The 17,952-nt window shown below is 39.7% G+C and overlaps 1 protein-coding gene across 1 annotated transcript in view; it reads left to right on the forward strand.

Moving 5' to 3' along the window:
* Positions 1 to 12,449: 12,449 nt before the first annotated feature.
* Positions 12,450 to 17,952, forward strand: part of LOC115123011 (zinc finger protein 618-like) — a 38,416-nt gene continuing 32,913 nt past the window's right edge. Inside the window, 2 exon segments of the mRNA XM_029652307.2 lie at positions 12,450 to 12,807; positions 17,472 to 17,562. The gene's annotated coding sequence lies outside the window, so the exon portion shown is untranslated.

A 17,952-nucleotide genomic window follows, 5' to 3' on the forward strand; every position in this document is an offset into this window, starting at 1 on the left:
CTTTTTCCACATTCTGTTACGTTACAACTTTATTCTAAAATTGATTAAATAAAACAAATCCTCATCAATCCACACACAATACCCTATAATGACAAAGTGAAAACAAGTTTTTAGAAATGTTTGTACATTTATTAAAAATAAAAAACAGAAATGCCTTACTTCCATAAGCATTCAGACCCTTTGCTATGAGACTCGGTGGTAAATTCAATTGATTGGACATGATTTGGAAAGGCACACACCTGTCTATTTAAAAGGTCCCACAGTTGACAGTGCATGTCAGAGCAAAAACCAAGTCATGAGGTCTAAGGAATTGTCCGTAGAGCTCCGAGACAGGATTGTGTCATGGTACAGATCTGGGGAAGTGTACCAAAACAATTCTGCAGCATTGAAGGTCCCCAAGTGGCCTCCATCATTCTTAAATGGAAGACGTTTGGAACCACCAAGACTCTTCCTAGAGCTGGCCGCCCAGCCCAAACTGAGCAATCGGAGGAGAAGGACCTTGGTCAAGGAGGTGACCAAGAACCTGATGGTCACTCAGACAGAGCTCCAGAGTTCCTCTATGGTGATGGGAGAACATTCCAGAAGAACAACCACCTCTGCAGCGCTCCACCAATCAGGCCTTTTTGATAGAGTGGCCAGACGGAAGCCGCTCCTCAGTGAAAGGCACATGACAGCCCGCTTGGAGTTTGCCAAAAGGCACCTAAAGGACTTTATATGTTATGTTTGTAAAAATACAATCAAGTATATGGCAATATCTGTTAGATTACAGATTGCAGCTGTTAACCTTCAAGCAAATGAAGAAGCAGCATACCCACAAATGTGTTTTTAAATGGCAAGAGCACATACTTTAGAAGGCTTTCATCTACCTTGACATATTTCAGATTTAAAGACATATCTGACAGAAGGAAGACTCCCAAATGTGATGATTTAACTGGGTAGTCAAAAAAGTATGTGACAGAAGTGAACTCATTATATACAACATAGGAACCCCATTATGGGCTATTGTGTGTATATTGATGAGTAAAAAAAATGATGTAATCCATTTTAGAATAAGGCTGTAACGTAATAAAATGTGGTAAAAGTAATGTGGTCTGAATACTTTCCAAAAGCACTGTATATGCTGTATTCTAGTCATGACTCATCCTATATAACTACAGCTGTACACACTGTTCATACCCTCTATATATTTATATACATTATATGTATATATAGATATATTTATATTCCGGTGTCTGACATTTTTCTGGATTATGTGTGTATAGTTTTATTTGTAGGAGTGCTAGGTATTACTGCACTGTTGGAGCTAGAAACACAAGCATTTCGCTGCTCCTGTGATAACATTATGCAAATCTGTGTACGCGACCAAATGTTGATTTGATTAGATTTAAGGAGTCCCAGGAATAATGATATAATCAAACACAGGCTTGTATCAAACACAAGAGAGTATGAGATGACAACAAAGAGATACAACTTCTCGTTGTATCTACACCTGCATTGCTTGCTGTTTGGGGTTTTAGGCTGGGTTTCTGTACAGCACTTTGAGATATCAGCTGATGTACGAAGGGCTATATAAATACATTTGATTTGATTGGATTTGATTTGAAGTAACCCACTCAGGCTGCAGCTATATGGGAGTTAACATGGATTTCTTCAGTTATCATGGCAGAGCTACAGGCTTTTGACCGGAGAGCTGATCCTCGTAGTTGGAACTTTTATAGTTTGCTGCTCTCTACTGGGCAAAAACTATACTAGCTCAGCTGGATTGACTTGCTACAGTACTAAGGCCAAGTTGTCAGCTCTGAGGCCTTAAGATGAATTCCCCACCATTTACACTAGCATTGCATCATGATTATTCACTGTCAAGCCATTGACATGCTTTCATAGGTTTGATGTAATCATTTCAATATTACAACCGATGGTTTAGGAAATCATAGTTGACAATCTAAACGGTGCTGTGATTTGGAATGAGCAATTCAAAGCATGTCAGCCGTAGTAATGTGCCATGACCATATGGAAACGTGACTTGTGTGTGTTGATACAGTCCTATTTCAGAACATGACATACTTGGGTTTCTGGATTTTACTTACAGGATTTGAACATACCTGGTCTACAGTAGATAACATGACAGAAGTATGAAGTTCTTACCTCAAAACGATTCTGGAGGTTCTGGAAGTAATGTTTTCTTAGACAGAGATACTCCTGTGATGTACACTTCACATCCTGGAAAAAGACAAGACATGCAGAATCATTTCAGAGACTGTTTTGATTGCCTATGTACTGTATGATATTTTATATTACCTTATGTTATTGACCCTAATTGTCATTGGCTATTGAAGCCAATACATGCATGGCTGCTTATACATTTGTCCCCCATTGTAGTACATTTATCAGCCAAAACATGACACCTACCCTGTATTCAAGAGCATGTTGTGTCTCAGCTGATGCCGGGCACAACAGAAAAACCTTCCATGATGTAAAATAGGTTCTACGCGGTTTTGCTTAGTAGCCATTGATTCATGAATAATATAACTTATAAATGTCTCATGAGCTTAGTTCAACTGCAGAGTCGTACAGGACCCAAAATATAAGCTTGTTTAACTCCAATGTTTGTAAACAAAGTAAATGTATACAAATACTATATAGCCTCAAAACATGGTTTCAACTATAATTTTGAGATGGTCAAACCATAGTTTACAAGTTTTTAGATAATTGCCATTAAAGGTAAAAAATATATATATATATAATTTTAATAAAAATATACATATTTCTAGAAATTCTAAAATAGTTTGACTAGCTAAGTGTTGCACATTAGTAGGGCTAACTAGCCAATACAGTAGCAGAAGGAGAGAGATTTTTCTAGTTAGGACCCACCTGGGTCTGAGCATGGCACAGCATCACCACACGGGCAAAACAACAACACACGACAATCAATGCAGCAGAGATGGGGAACTGACGAATATAGTGGAGGTAATAACAGGTGATTGAGTCCAATAATACACTGACGCGCCTGACGAGGAAAGGCAGGTGTGCATAATGCTGGGGAGCCTGGCGCTCAAGCCAGGGATGGGGAGTAGGCGTGACACAGAGGTACGTTTAACCCTAACCTTAAACCGACACGGTTCTTGTACTATAAAGCTACAAACATTTAAATATATTTTGTTCTTGAAGAAAAGTTTAAGATTTCAAGTCAATTTTCTTCTGATGTTCTTTTCAGCATAATGTCACTGCAGGTATACCTTTCAGTCAATCACCTGCATTCTTATGCCACAAATATCACATCAGGCAAACCATTTGGAACATTGAGATTGTTGAATATTATTGATATATTGAATATTGTAGAAATGTCCTTTTATCCAATAAATCGTAGCAATTTGACCCAATCTACCCATACAATGCAGACTTGATTGTTGAATTATGGGGAAGCAGTCCTGATCGCAGTGAGGTAATCAAGTCCCTAAACCTCAAATCCAACTAAGTCCCTAGTGTTTGAGTCCCGAGTCCTATAGATAGAGTACCAAGTTGAGTCGTAAGTCCCTTGAAAGGCTAAAGATGTGGTTCAGCAATCTTTGAAGCTACATTTCATAATGTTGAAGGCTAGCTGACTTACAGTGATGCACATTAGTAGGGCTAACTACAGTAGGTACTGTTTAACAAGGGAGAGGTTTTCTGATAAAATCACTACTGGTTGAGTTCGAGTGACAACTGGTCGAGTCCGAATCGAGTCACGGGAAAACTGAATTAGATCTGAGTGAAATCTGATTCCTGGAGTGTATTCATTAGACCAAGACCGTAGCAAAATGTTAAAAACAATTGCAAAAAGTTTTGTAACGGAAACCGGTTACTACAAAAACGGTTCATGTTGGACAAATGCAGGTAGGTCCCTCCCCGTTTCGTTACGTTTGCTTCTGCTGGATTCCATTTGGTTCCTAGTGAATACACCCCTGTGGTGCGTTCAGTTTGGTTCAATGTTTGGACGTAAAACACAAATTCCCCAAAATGGTTCGCACTGTTATACAATAGCTTTTGAAGTATGTTTGCTCCCCGTGGGTGTGGTGAGGTATGGCCTGATCAATATGGGTGTGACCATTTGAAATCGCAAAACTAGTGAGGCACACCATACACCATCTGGGTTATCATTATCACGCCATTCTTCAACTAGTCGTTCAGTACGGTCTCTGTTGAATTGAACATGTACTAAACACACCCCAGGGGTTTGCTTAATATAAGGAAGTTGAAAGGGTTTATACTTTTACTTTTGATACTTAAGTCGTTAACGCGTTTGGGCCAGTAACTTGAAGTCTGCTGGATCGAATCCCCGAGCTGACAAGGTAAAAAATCTGTCGTTCTGCCCGAGCAAGGCAGTTAACCCACTGTTTCCCAGGAGCAGAAGACGTGGATGTCGATTAAGGCAGCCCCCCGCACCTCTAAGAATTAGAGGGGTTGGGTTAAATGCGGAAGACACATTTCAGTTGAATACGTTCAGTTGTACAACTGACTAGGTATCCCCCTTTCCCTTAAGTATCAAAAGTAAATGGAATTGCTAAAATGTACTTAAGTATATTTAAAACCAAATACTTTTAGACTTTTACTCAAGTAGTATTTTACTGGGTGACTTTCCCTTTTACGTGAGTAATTTTCTGTTAAAGTATCTTTACTTTTACTCAAGTATGACCAATTGTTCCAGATGACTGTGCGATCACGCTCTCCGCAGCTGATGTAAGACCTTTAAACAGGTCAACATTCACAAGGCCGCGGGGCCAGACGGATTACCAGGACGTGTACTCCGAGCACGCACTGACCAACTGGCAAGTGTCTTCACTGACATTTTCAATCTCTCCCTGTCTGAGTCTGTAATACCAACATGTTTCAAGCAGACCACCATAGTCCCTGTGCCCAAGAACACTAAGGTAACCTGTCTAAATGACTATCGACACGCAGCACTCACGTCTGTAGCCATGAAATGCTTTGAAAGGCTGGTCATGGCTCACATCAACACCATTATCGCAGAAACCCTAGACCCACTCCAATTTGCAGACCGCGCCAATCCCTATTGCACTCCACACTGCCCTTTCCCACCTGGACAAAAGAAACACCTATGTGAGAATGCTGTTCAATGACTACAGCTCAGCGTTCAACACCATAGTACCCACAAAGCTCATCACTAAGCTAAGGACCCTGGGACTAAGCACCTCCCTCTGCAACTGGATCCTGGACTTCTTGATGGGCCGCCCAAATGTGGTAATGGTAGGTAATAACACATCCGACACGCTGATCCTCAACACGGGGGCCCCTCTGGGGTGCTTGCTCAGCCCCCTCCTGTACTCCCTGTTCACTCATGATTGCACGGCCAGGCACGACTCCAACACCATCATTAAGTTTGCCGATGACACAACAGTGGTAGGCCTGATCATCGACAACGATGAGACAGCCTATAGGGAGGGCAAAGACCTGGACGCGTGGCGTAAGGACAACATCCTCTCCCTCAACGTGATCAAGACAAAGGAGATGATTGTGGACTACAGGAAAAGGAGGACTGAGCACGCCCCCATTCTCATCAACAGGCTGTTGTGGAGCAGGTTGAGAGCTTCAAGTTCCTTGGCATCCACATCACCTACAAACTAACATGGTCCAAGCACACCAAGACAGTTTTGAAGAGGGCACGACAAAACCTATTCCCCCTCAGCAGACTGAAACGATTTGTCATGGGTCCTCAGATCCTCAAAAGGTTTTACAGCTGCACCATCGACAGCATCCTGACGGGTTGCATCACTGCCTGAAATGGCAACTGCTCCGCCTCCGACCACAAGGCACTACAGAGGGTAGTGCGTATGGCCCATTACATCACCGAAGCTAAGCTTCCTGCCTTCCAGGACCTCAATACTAGGTGGTGTCAGAGGCAGGCACTAAAAATAGTCAGACTCCAGCCACCCTAGTCATTAGACTGCTCTGTTTGATAACGCACGGCAAGCGGTACCGGAGCACCAAGTCTAGCTCCAAGAGGCTTCTAAACAGCCTCTACCCCCAAGCCATAAGACTCCTGAACAGCTAATCAAATGGCTACCGAGACTATTTTAGCTATAGGAATGTTTGTTTGCAGGAAAAGGATTGTCCTGACTTTCAAGAATGTCTGAATTGTTTCACTTTGCTTTTCTGGTGGGCTGTCAAGTTTCACCATCCAATGAATTCAGATCTATAAGGGTGCATGTCTTACCATGGAACAGACCTTGGTGATATGTTGGCATGTGAGATTTATTAGCATATGGCAAATATTTGTAAATGATTGCATTCTATCCATGCTGGCTTTCGTGGCTACCTGAGACATGAAACAAATGCATGGGAGGCCTTACAGGTTGTCGCCAATTTATTAATGTGTAATTTGTCTAAATGGGTAATGGAAACACTTCAACCACTACATTTTTATTCGACACTAGCTAGGTTTTCCTCCATTTGGCGACACATTTTCATGCAAATATTAAAAAATCTGTATATAGAAAATGTTCCCATTTTCCCCATCAGTGGTGTGTTTCCACCAAACTGACTTGTTGCAGATAAAAATCAGTGTGTGATGACGTGGTGCACACAATGTACTTGTTCACTTAAGTTTTCATGTACTGAATAAAAATCTAAAGTTCAATGTATTTCCATTGCATTTTCAACCCTACTGATTTACTTTTGTCACACAAACTGTTGCATTAAATAGCTAATGTTCCTACTCTGGTCTAGCCAACAGCTCAAAGACGTGCAGGTAGACTAGTCTACATGATGAGACTCTTATGGATGAGAGGAATTATATTTTTATTTATCAAACCGCAGTCAAGCATCAATCATCATGCCACCAGAATAAAACCCTCAATATTTATTGGAAAGGAGCATCAAGATCACCGTGCACTTTCACAACTCTGTGAAGTTCATAACTTATTTCATCTGTTGCCCAATAACCTGAATGGTTTCCCGAGCCGTAGTGGGAGGACTACATACACCGTGTTATCTCGTGGCTCCCAATTTTACTTTGATATGATGGTTGTTATATCAATACCATATCATTTTTCGCATAATTCATTTTACAGACACAAAAGGATCCTGCCATGTCGAACAAACAAATGATCTGACTGCATTTATAACATCACAGCTGTCATGTTTTATTTATCTGGTATGACTTTACTTGCATTAATACATCTGGATGGAAACGTGGTTACTGTAGGTTGTGAAAAATCATTTTCTGTCCATCTGTTTTTATCGATACAAGATAGTGAAATGGACAGGCCTCCTAGCAGACAATTGTCTCATCTATTTTCTATACAAACTTTCTGTTGACAAAAACAATCACTGGGTAACTTTTTTTTCTTTTTACCTTTATGTAACCAGGTAGGCCAGTTGAGAACAAGTTCTCATTTACAACTGCGCCCTTGCCAAGATAAAGCAAACAGTGCGACAAAAACAACAGAGTTACACATAAACAAACGTACAGTCAATAACACAATATAATTTTTTTAAATGGAAAAATAGCTAGTGTTAGGGAGGAGATGGGGCTGCTGCGATGACCCTATTACCGCCACACCGGCGGTCACGAGTCATGAAGGCAGTCAAATTACAATTAGGCTTCTCCAAGCTCTGATGCTGCTGATGGTCATTGGTAGCCTACCAAACTTGCTAACTGCCTCACTCTATTGTCCCTCTAATCACATCAATGCAAATGTTTTCGAAAAATCTAATCAAACAAACCATTAGAGCCCATGAGCTCATGTTGCGCAACATTTCTATAGGCTATGCAATTGTGCAAGAAAACAGAGTGATGACCTCTACTAAAAAGAGGAGACTCTCATCAGCTTTCTATAGGCTAGGCCCACTACATATTTATTTATCTACTTCCCTAATATTAAGCACATTGTTTATCGTTACAACAGGAGTGTAGCCTACCTGGCTGGCATGAAAATGAACCATGGGAAAGGTGTCCTCCATTTGCTAATTAAGTGCATAGATGACATTGATTTTTTTCCCCTGCTGCCCCTGTTTCGAGGTATATGTAAAGACGAGATTACATCAAGAATAGTCTGATGGGACAATATTAGCCTATCACTTGTGAATGAAATATTACCACTTGTGAGTGATGCCAAGCATAAAACTACCTTTTTTTGGCTATTTTTTCTAATCATAGTCACACACCTCATGTAGCCTAGCCCATGGGCTTATATGTTTTTATAAGGTTTGTATCACAACTAAAGTGGTCAATTAACTTCTTCAAATTAAACACATTAGTCTGCTTTACAAGGGGTTTAGAGCACACATAAGGCACAAATAAGCAGCGAGTGAGTTTCAAGTTTGGTGAAGATCATTTTCACCATACAAATGCACCTTTATAATAAAAGCATTACATGCATAATTGCATTTGCAGTCACATTTCATAATGGTGTTTTCCCGCTAGTGGAACATTTGCATTCATAGCCTCCTGCCATGTGTGCATTGCTGCGCTTATAATGTGAAGAAATATCCTAATAGTTTATCAAAATTGTAATAAGCTAAATGTTCTGATCTGTTGCGTCAGCCACATTGCGTAAGAAATATTTTTTGATGCTAGTGGTTGTATTAATTTGGGATCTATTACATCCCACAACTGTCCCAGACTGTTTGAAATATTTATTTCTCGCATAGAATAGAATAGGTTAACTTTTGTACTGACATAGGCTAGTGCTTTTGCTGTTCGTTAGGCCTACTCATCTTGTTGGCTAACGAAAAGTAAATGTGGACAGTTCTTCCAAGATCTTCAATATGCACCTCGGAATTGGATCGTAGTACGAGCGTAGTTGCATCACCGATGTGTCTGTCTTCACTTGTAGCCTGTGAGAAAGACCCGATCACATGATGGAGAGGCATGTGAGTGAGAGGTGCTTAGGAGGGCGTAGCACTCAGGGAGAAGGGCACAATGCAGCACTCCGGGCCAAGGGCACAATGGCCACTGGGTGCAAAAGGCATGGATTTTCTTAGGGTGCATTACGGCCACAAAGGGGATGTCGCCGTGAAATTTGAGGCATTATCAACTGCTTGTCAAATTGTGAATGAGAGGCTGATGAAGTGTGTACAGCCTGCGCAAAAAAACAAAGCAGAGCTCATGCCTTTCAAGCGAGTCACATCGTGCAGCCTTACACTGTGTTAAAAATCAAAACATATAGCCCAACAAATTATATTAACAACTCTAAATTAAATGTGGAAGCCAGAAGATGATAAATGTGTTTATGTTAAGTAACGGTCAATTACTGTGAGACTGACAGTTATTTGCTTGACAATCACCGGCTGATTAAATTTCATGATCTCAAATGTGTTCAACATGGTTGAGGTCAGGGCTCTGTGCATGCCAGTCAAATTCTTCCACACCAATCTCGACAAACCATTTCTGTATGGACCTCACTTTGTGCACGGGGGCATTTGTATCAAGACTTACCAAATATGCCTAATTGGTATATTAATACATTTTCAAGTTCCTAACTGTGCACTCTCCTCAAACAATAGCATGGTATTATTTAACTGCAATAGCTACTGCAAATTGGACAGTGCAGTTAGATTAACAAGAATGTAAGATATCTGCCCATATCAGATATGTCTATGTCTTGGGAGGGGGGTCCCATAGAGTTATAAAATGCTAAAATTAAGCTAATTAATGTAAACGCTGATTTGTTTGTCCTATAATTGTATAGAGTGGTTCTTCATGTTTCCAGGTCAAAGATGGTGACAGGCAATCGGAAGTAAGTTTGAGAGCTCAATACACGTTTTTTTGGTTGATGCCAACCTTTTGATTGACCGGGTGGAATTGAAATGTTGGTATGTTCCATAGAAAATTATAGAGGCCTCTAGTGGCCAAAAGGCTGTATTAGCATGGGCAGTGCAATTGAGGGCTTCCACCATTTTAACTCAGTCAACTGAGTGGGACTTCCTACTTCATTGGCTGATCCCTCCTGGTGACCCTGTTGGAGTCTTGTCAAACCGGGTGGGAGGGATCAGCCAATCGTTTAAAATGCTGTCACAGATGCTATAATGGCACAGATACAAAGATGAGTCCTCTAGCTCTAGGGTATGTTCCATTCTGAAATGCATTATTGGTAAAAGGTCTTAAAATAATTCAAACCCCTCATTTATCTGGGGTGTAACCATTACTCCAGACTAGTGTTTCCATTGAACAGGTTCAGCAAACAGGGAGGGACCTTTTATCAACAGTTTGGAGTAATGATTACACCCCTGTAGTGGCCAGACAGGGAAGGTTGGGTTGTTCCTGCTGCTGCAATTACTAAGGCAATGGTTGCGTTCTCCTGCTCAGATGTTGCATGCATCAACCAATGGTTGCGTGCCATTTCATCGACTGTGTCATCAACTGACTGATCGATACGATGTGGTTAGCTGCTACCTAAAATACATTCCAGACGTTGTAAGATGTAGCAGACATCAGCAACTCCTGTGCAGAGGAACGCTCAACTTGGCATTACTGAGGCCTTGCTAAGTTAGTTCAGTGCATGGATATGAAGCGAAATCAGTACCAACATAAATTGAATTTAGTAATTTTGAATTTGTTATGTGCAAATTGAATCATTGAGTTAAAAAATTTAACTTGTATTTCATGATTTGAAACTTAACTGAAAGAATATTGCATTCAGTTTTAACAAGTAATTTCAAGTTAATCGAATATTCAAATTCAATTAAATGTATATACTCAGTTTCAATATGGTCGATATTACATTAATTCCAGGGTTTGAATGCAACATGTTGCCTGTGGTTTTGAATCTGAATTTAGAGAACTGAATTAGAAAACTGAATCTGAAAGCATGCATATTTAAAATTGTGGAATTCAAATACAATTTCTGTTGACACTGAAATCGCTCCATACTCTGACTTATTACATTAAATTTGTGTTGATTTATAGGTTTCAGGTTATTTGTCATATTTATTGTAAATATTGTACTGTAAGTACTGTTGACGCAGGCATAGTACTTTTAGGCCCAATGCTTTTAGGCCTATTTTATTCTTCATTTTGCAAATAAAAGCCCTCAGAGGTAGAGGAAAAAGTGAGGGAATGGGATGGGACAGAAACAGATAAGAGGATCAGTTGATCACACAATAGTGAAATCAAGTTTTTAACAATGCTGTGGTATAAAACAATGTGCATTAGTAATAATAACAATAATAGGGCTATATAGTGCCATAATAGGCTATATGTTTTTTTTGTTTTGTGTAAAGGGTAGGCCTATTGTTAAATTGGGTCTTATTTCAGTTACTTCCTGAAGTATGCAGCGAATTCCGGCTAAGCATGACTAGGCTGGTATATTACAAAGCCCTATGAGCATGACATCCTGGCATTTAAAGCACACAATATTTTGCAGAACAGCCTAGGCCTACTACCCTTGTACATTCCTGTGTGGCTTAGTTGGTAGAGCATGGCACTTGCAACACCAGGGTTGTGGGTTTGATTCCCATGGGAGACCAGTATGAATGAATTTAATTCACTCACTACTGTAAATTGCTCTGGATAAGAGTGTCTGCTAAAATGTATTTTAAAAAGTACATGTACTTAGCCTAGGACATTGTATGAGCATTTGGACTGAAACTAATGCAGCATTCATAACTAAGTGGGAAGGTGGAACTTACCAGTTGGATGTATTCTCAAGCTTTAAACTTGTTGACTAAGGCTGATTGGCTTTGGACAAGCTGTCATTCATCAACTAAAAGTACATGCTTGTAAAATGAAAAATGGCGTTCAAAAACAATATTGATATATTGGGTTTTATAAATAATATTATGTTGCATTTAACTGCCTAAAATGCTGTTATCAAGGTAATTTCCTTAGTAGGTGATGTCAGCATGTGGGAGAAGTCGGAGCTCAGGGATGTAATTACCAGTTGGGGCGTTCAAGTGGATTTTCAGTTATATGTTACAAATATCACCTTCCCACTTGATTATGAATGCAGGGTCAGCATACTCTTTGAAATGGAAATCTTCTAAAGTGTTGGCCAACCAAGAAGTCAGCAATTCTCATCTAGTTTCATTAGCCTAGCAAGCTAATAGTGGGGTTTTTTTCAACAACAGTCTGAAAAAATACATCACTACACAGATGCATATACACACGTGTGTATGTATGTCTGAATTATATATATATATATATTTATTTCAGACATAGTTAACTTTATTGACTAAAAAAATGGCGTGAGTGACAAAATATACAACATAATATCCTCATCTGTCTTATGGACGTATAGACTATAATTTGGGAAAAACGGACAAAGTGTGCATTTCACTGAATATTTAGAATGTTCAACATAATTTGTAATCATGTGTGTCATGAAGATGTTACTTGTTTCAACTCCAATTCAACTTTCACATTATTAGATGCAGAAATGTTATTCTGCATGTGATTTCTAGTCTCTAATTCCCTGCGCAACTTTACAGTCGTTCGACCTTTTTTCGCTCTGCCCAGAATCATTTTGATATAACTAGCAGGCGTAGCAATTTCGGAATCTGTCCTTGTATGATGGCGGACGACGAAAATTTCCACTGGAGAAACCGCAACGCATAGCCTACCCTGAATACTGGAAAAGCTGAGCCTGGGCGGACTAGCCTGCACCTTCGTCAACACAATCATACATTCGAGTTCATGCCGGAAGATGTCAAGGTTGCAATATCGAAAATAAAGCAGTTTTAGTTAAGATAATTTGAGAATTAATAACTAATTTTTATTTCAAAGCGCTAGTTGTGCAGTCACCTTTGGTGTCCGAGGAGGATTTTGGAGCTCGAGCTATCCTACTCGCATGTGCTGCATCATTTTGGGAGGTAACGTCAAACCATTCTTAATCGTTTTTTTCTGATTTAGAAATCCAAAATTTGTAAATTTTATACAGGCCGCGGTTGCTGATAGTTTTTTCGACTCTCTCTTCATAATTAGTGAGGGTGTGTGTTTTCACCATTTGGCTTTCACGCTAATGCATGTTTGGTGAGCTTTATCAAAAGCAAGGGTGCTGGCTTTAGTTTCCGTCGCAAATAATCTGTTGATTTTAGACAGCGATTTCGAAGAAAGTTTGAGTAAACTCAGTTGTCTACACTGGCTAATTAACCCAGTGATACTTTGTAAAATGTAGCTTTAAAAGCGCGTGGGAAATGAGCAGTGGTGGTTAAATGAAGGACGAAGAACAATCTAAAAACACAACCTTGCAGCCATGTTTTGGGAATTTGCTTTAAATTTCTGTCAACATGTTCTAATCGCACCAATTGAGTCGTCCTTGTTTGTTGTGTTAAAGCGAAGGTAGGCTATTTGGTTCCGTTTCAATCGGTCGATATGAAGAATTTCCCCATTTCGAATATAATTTCTACTTCTGTTTTCAAAATGGTTGTAGGATTTAAATTAATTTCATTTTGAAATTGGCGCCACCTGTTGGCGGTTATTTTGTGAAATTAAGAAATTCCAATTAATTTGACTTGTTTAAGCATTTTATTCTAACCTTTTTTAGTTTTGTGACTTTGTTTTTGTCGAACGTGTTTGTAAATATAAGTAGGCTACATTGGTAGCCAATGATAAGATCCCTTGACTGTGGACCCTTTAGAGGATAATTAGTAGATTGCAGGAGCAGCTCTGTTTGAGTGCATGAAAAACGATAAAAATTGATACCAGTTACAAAATTACCTCCGTTTAGAAACAGATTAGTTTTATCACCATGCGCTATTTGATGTTGAATGTGAGCAACGATAGGACTAGGCTACAGTTTGAAACCGGGTGTGTAGACTCATTTGAATGTCTTATCTCAGTTTGGACTATTTTGTTTAATAGTAACAATATGTCCTTAATTCAAATACTCTACTAATTAGCAGGCTCCTACTTAAAATAAGCCATTATAAACTCATTATATTACAGTGAAACTGTTTTACCCAATCATAACCCAAGATCTAGGCTGTATTAATCCATTGATGTTTTTGTCATTTGACAACAATGTAGGCTATAGCTTCAAAATCAGTTTAGAACTAATCCTTGTTTCCACAGCTTAGATGCATTTGAGTGGTTACATTTACCCAGCCCCACCCAGCTGTACCAAACAGTGGCAGGCAGGGCCTGGCTGTTGGAATGGTAGATTTAAGCAATAAGGCCCAAGGAGGTGTGGTATATGGCCAATATTCCACAGCTAAGGGCTGTACTTACACACAAAGCAATGCAGAGTGCCTGGACACAGCCCTTAGCTGTGGTATATTGGCCACATATCACAACCCCCAAGGTGCCTTATTGCTATTAAACTGGTTACCAACATAATTAGAGCAGTAAAACATATTGTTTTGTCATACTGTGGTATACGGTCTGATATACCATGGCTGTCAGCTAATCAGCATTCAGGTCTCGAACCACCCAGTTTATAATATGTCTTTGATACTACTAACATCCTCTCTGATGTTGCTGGTAACTGTGAAGCGGTGTTTAGTAGGCTACCAAATAAAGTAACAATCAGCCTAATCTGTCGGCTTGTTGTGCATTTCCATAATATTAAAGAAATGATGACCGGGTATGACACATCTAAGCCCTTAGATGTACATTAGAAGAGAGGGTAAAGAGATGGAAAACACCACTGTACATTCAAGTAAGAGATTCTGCATGTCACCCATTCTAAGATTCTTCTATAAGAATTCCCTTTGCAATAAACAATAGAAATGCAGTGTTTGAAAGGTCAAGGTTGGTCATCTTCAATTAGTTTTTTTTGTGTATTTTGAGAAATGATAGAGTGAATTCATGGCCTGCTCAAATGGTGAAAAAAGGAATGCACCGGACTTGTTATGTCTAAACTTAGGGTGGAAGAAAACCCTGACCAAACAAAAGGGAACAGTACACGAAAGAGGACAAATGCAGAGGAGGACAGAGGTGACACATTTTAAGAAAAGGAAAAACAATCATTACCAATCTCTGCTTTTTACAATCTTGTAGACGCAAAACAATTTTCTGTCTTGCATGGTTTGTTATTGTATGTAGATCTCGCCGAGCCATTTTACTTTGTTAATTTTGAAGCTGACCTTCAGAACTGTAGTATGAATTTGAAGTGTTTGTGGAATTTATTTGGTGTGTATGCTAAATTGGAACCCTGACCTTTTCCCTCCACATTCAGTGTAATCAAATGCAGGCTATGAATTACATTAGGAAATTCCATGTTTTTAATAGAAGAGCATGAATGCATGAATGACAGAATGTTGTTTATTATTATTTATTATTAAATGTCAGAGCAGCCAAGTAATAAAATGCATTTAGTATTTGTTTTGGAGGAAGGTTGCATTGAAGTGAAAGGTGCATATAGTACCAGTCTCAGAAGTTTGGACACACCTACTCATTCAATGGTTTCTTTATATTTTACTATTTTCTACATTGCAAAATAATGGTGAAGACCTCAACTATGAAATAACACATGGAATCATGTAGTAACCAAAAACGTGTTAAACAAATCAAATATATTTGAGATTCTTCAAAGTAGCCACCCTTTACCTTGATGACCGCTTTGCACACTCTTGGCATTCTCTCATCCAGCTTCACCTGAAATGCTTTCCCATTGCAGCACTCCATCACTCTCCTTGGTCAAATAGCCCTTACACAGCCTGGAGGTGTGTTGGGTCATTGTCCTGTTGAAAAACACATGATTATTCCACTAAGCGCAAACCAGATGGGATGGTGTATCGCTGCAGAATGCTGTGGTAGCCATGCTGGTTAAGTGTGCCCTGAATTCTAAATAAATCACGACAGTGTCACCAGTAAAGCAACATCACTCCACCTCCATGCTTCACAGTGAGAACCACACATGTGGAGATCATCTGTTCACTTACTGTGTCTCACAAAGACAGGACGGTTGGAAACAAAAATCTCAAATTTGGACTCATCAGACCAAAGGACAGATTTCCACCAGTCTAATGTCCATTGCTTGTGTTTCTTGGCCCAAGCAAGTCTCTTCTTATCGGTGTACTTCAGTAGTGGTTTCTTTGGAACCATTTGTCTATGAACGCCTGATTTGACGGAGTCTGCTCTGAGCAGTTGCTGTTAAGATGTGTCTGTTACTTGAACTCTGAAGCATTTATTTGGGCTGCAATTTCTGAGGCTGGTAACTAATGAACTTATCCTCTGCGGCAGAGGTAACTCTGGGGCTGTGGTCCAAACACTTAAAAGACACACCCTTTTCCACTTACCCTCACCTTCTGCCCTTGGGGAATCCCTGTCGCCATCTTGGAGGGCAGTCCAAATGATTAGTCAAGCAATGGAAATTTGCAATGTATGCCCTCAGCCCTCGTTTTTAGTCGGCTTTGTGAGTGTACAATTCTGTTCACTCCGGGGCCTGAAACTCCCCATAATTCAGTTTGTGCCGATTGTACATCCGCTAAGAAAAGTCGGCGAAAACTTAAACAACATCAATGGAGAAGTCAACATGTATGTAAGTAAAAACAAATGCAAATAAGTTAAATTGTGCTACTAATGCACATGACTGCACGAACACGTCTCGTAAAAAGCAAAAAAAAAATTGTTTGGTCATCTTTTGGAAATTGTAGAAATAAAACATTTTCCTTCAGAGGTTCCAGCTAGGCAGTCTAATGTTAGCTAATTTATTTGCTAGCTATCATACAGTAGGCGTATATTTACTATAAGTAGATATGCATTCATAATTGACTAGTGCATATAAAGCACCCACAAGCTACCGGTAGCTGAAAAAACAATCATCGCGGGATGGACGAGTGACGAATTTCCGGCAAAGGGTGGTCCATTTAAAAAATAATAATAATAATTCCTTCCTTCCCTTGCCCTACAAGTATATACTCGTCAGACGTCATGATACGTCATCAGAAGTGTCCCCTCTAATTTGAGGGATAGGGTGTGTCTTGAAGTGTTTTGACCGCAACCTGGGTCTTCCTTTCCTGTGGCGGTCCTCGTGAGAGCCAGTTTCACCATGGCGCTTGATGGTTTTTGAGACTGCACTTTTTTGGGGGGGGTTGTCTGACCTTCATGTCTTAAAGTAATGATGGACTGTTGTTTATCTTTGCTTATTTGAGCTGTTCTTGCCATAATATGGACTTAGCCCTATTTGGTAAAATACCATCTTCTGTATACCCCCCAACACAACTGATTGGTTCAAACGCATTAAGAAGGAAAGAAATTCAACAAACTAACATTTAACAAAGCACACCTGTTCATTGAAATGCATTCCAGGTGACTACCTCATGAAGCCGGAGAGAATGCCAAGTGTGTGCAAAGCTGTCGAGGCAGAAGGTGGCTACTTTTGAAGAATCTCAAATATAAAATATATTTTGAAAAAAAAAAACGTTTTATTTGGGGGGTTACTACATGATTCCATATGTTTCGTAGTTTTGATGTCTTCACAATTTTACAATGTAGAAGATAGACACAATAAAGAAACCCTGTGTTCTAACTTTTGTGTGTGAATTCATAGTAGTTTGACACCTTCTCAGACCTAAACACTCTACCCACCCAGGTCACACTGGCTTGCGGGACTCTGCAAGAGGGGAGACTGAAGACTGAGCAGGACAGGGCTATTTGCACCTTCAGACACTGATCACCAAGAGGTAGGATGTCCTGGTCTGCTTGTGAACCAAAAAATATCTGCCACCCCAATTAAAACAAAACTCAATAGGTCTGGAAAGAATGATGGACAACAAGATGGTAAACCATCTTGTCAGTTCATAACAATCCATGAAGGCTTCCCTAGACCATATATGTCACTAGCCAGGACTTGGTGTCATTTATTTCTATTGCCTAGAGTGCAGTCACAAACATTATGTAGGCATACCTGTCGTTCAGTAGACCTTGTTGAAATGCAGATAGATGTAATCCTTATGATGTTCTTGCTGAGACCTGCAAAAGTTAAGCAATTGTAGTTTATAGTGTGTATTTATTGGGCTTCTGTCCAAATCTGCTAAATGTATCAACATTTACCTTCCTTATATAAGCATCGT

The sequence above is a fragment of the Oncorhynchus nerka genome, linkage group LG4 (assembly GCF_034236695.1).
Source record: "Oncorhynchus nerka isolate Pitt River linkage group LG4, Oner_Uvic_2.0, whole genome shotgun sequence".
NCBI lineage: Eukaryota > Metazoa > Chordata > Actinopteri > Salmoniformes > Salmonidae > Oncorhynchus > Oncorhynchus nerka.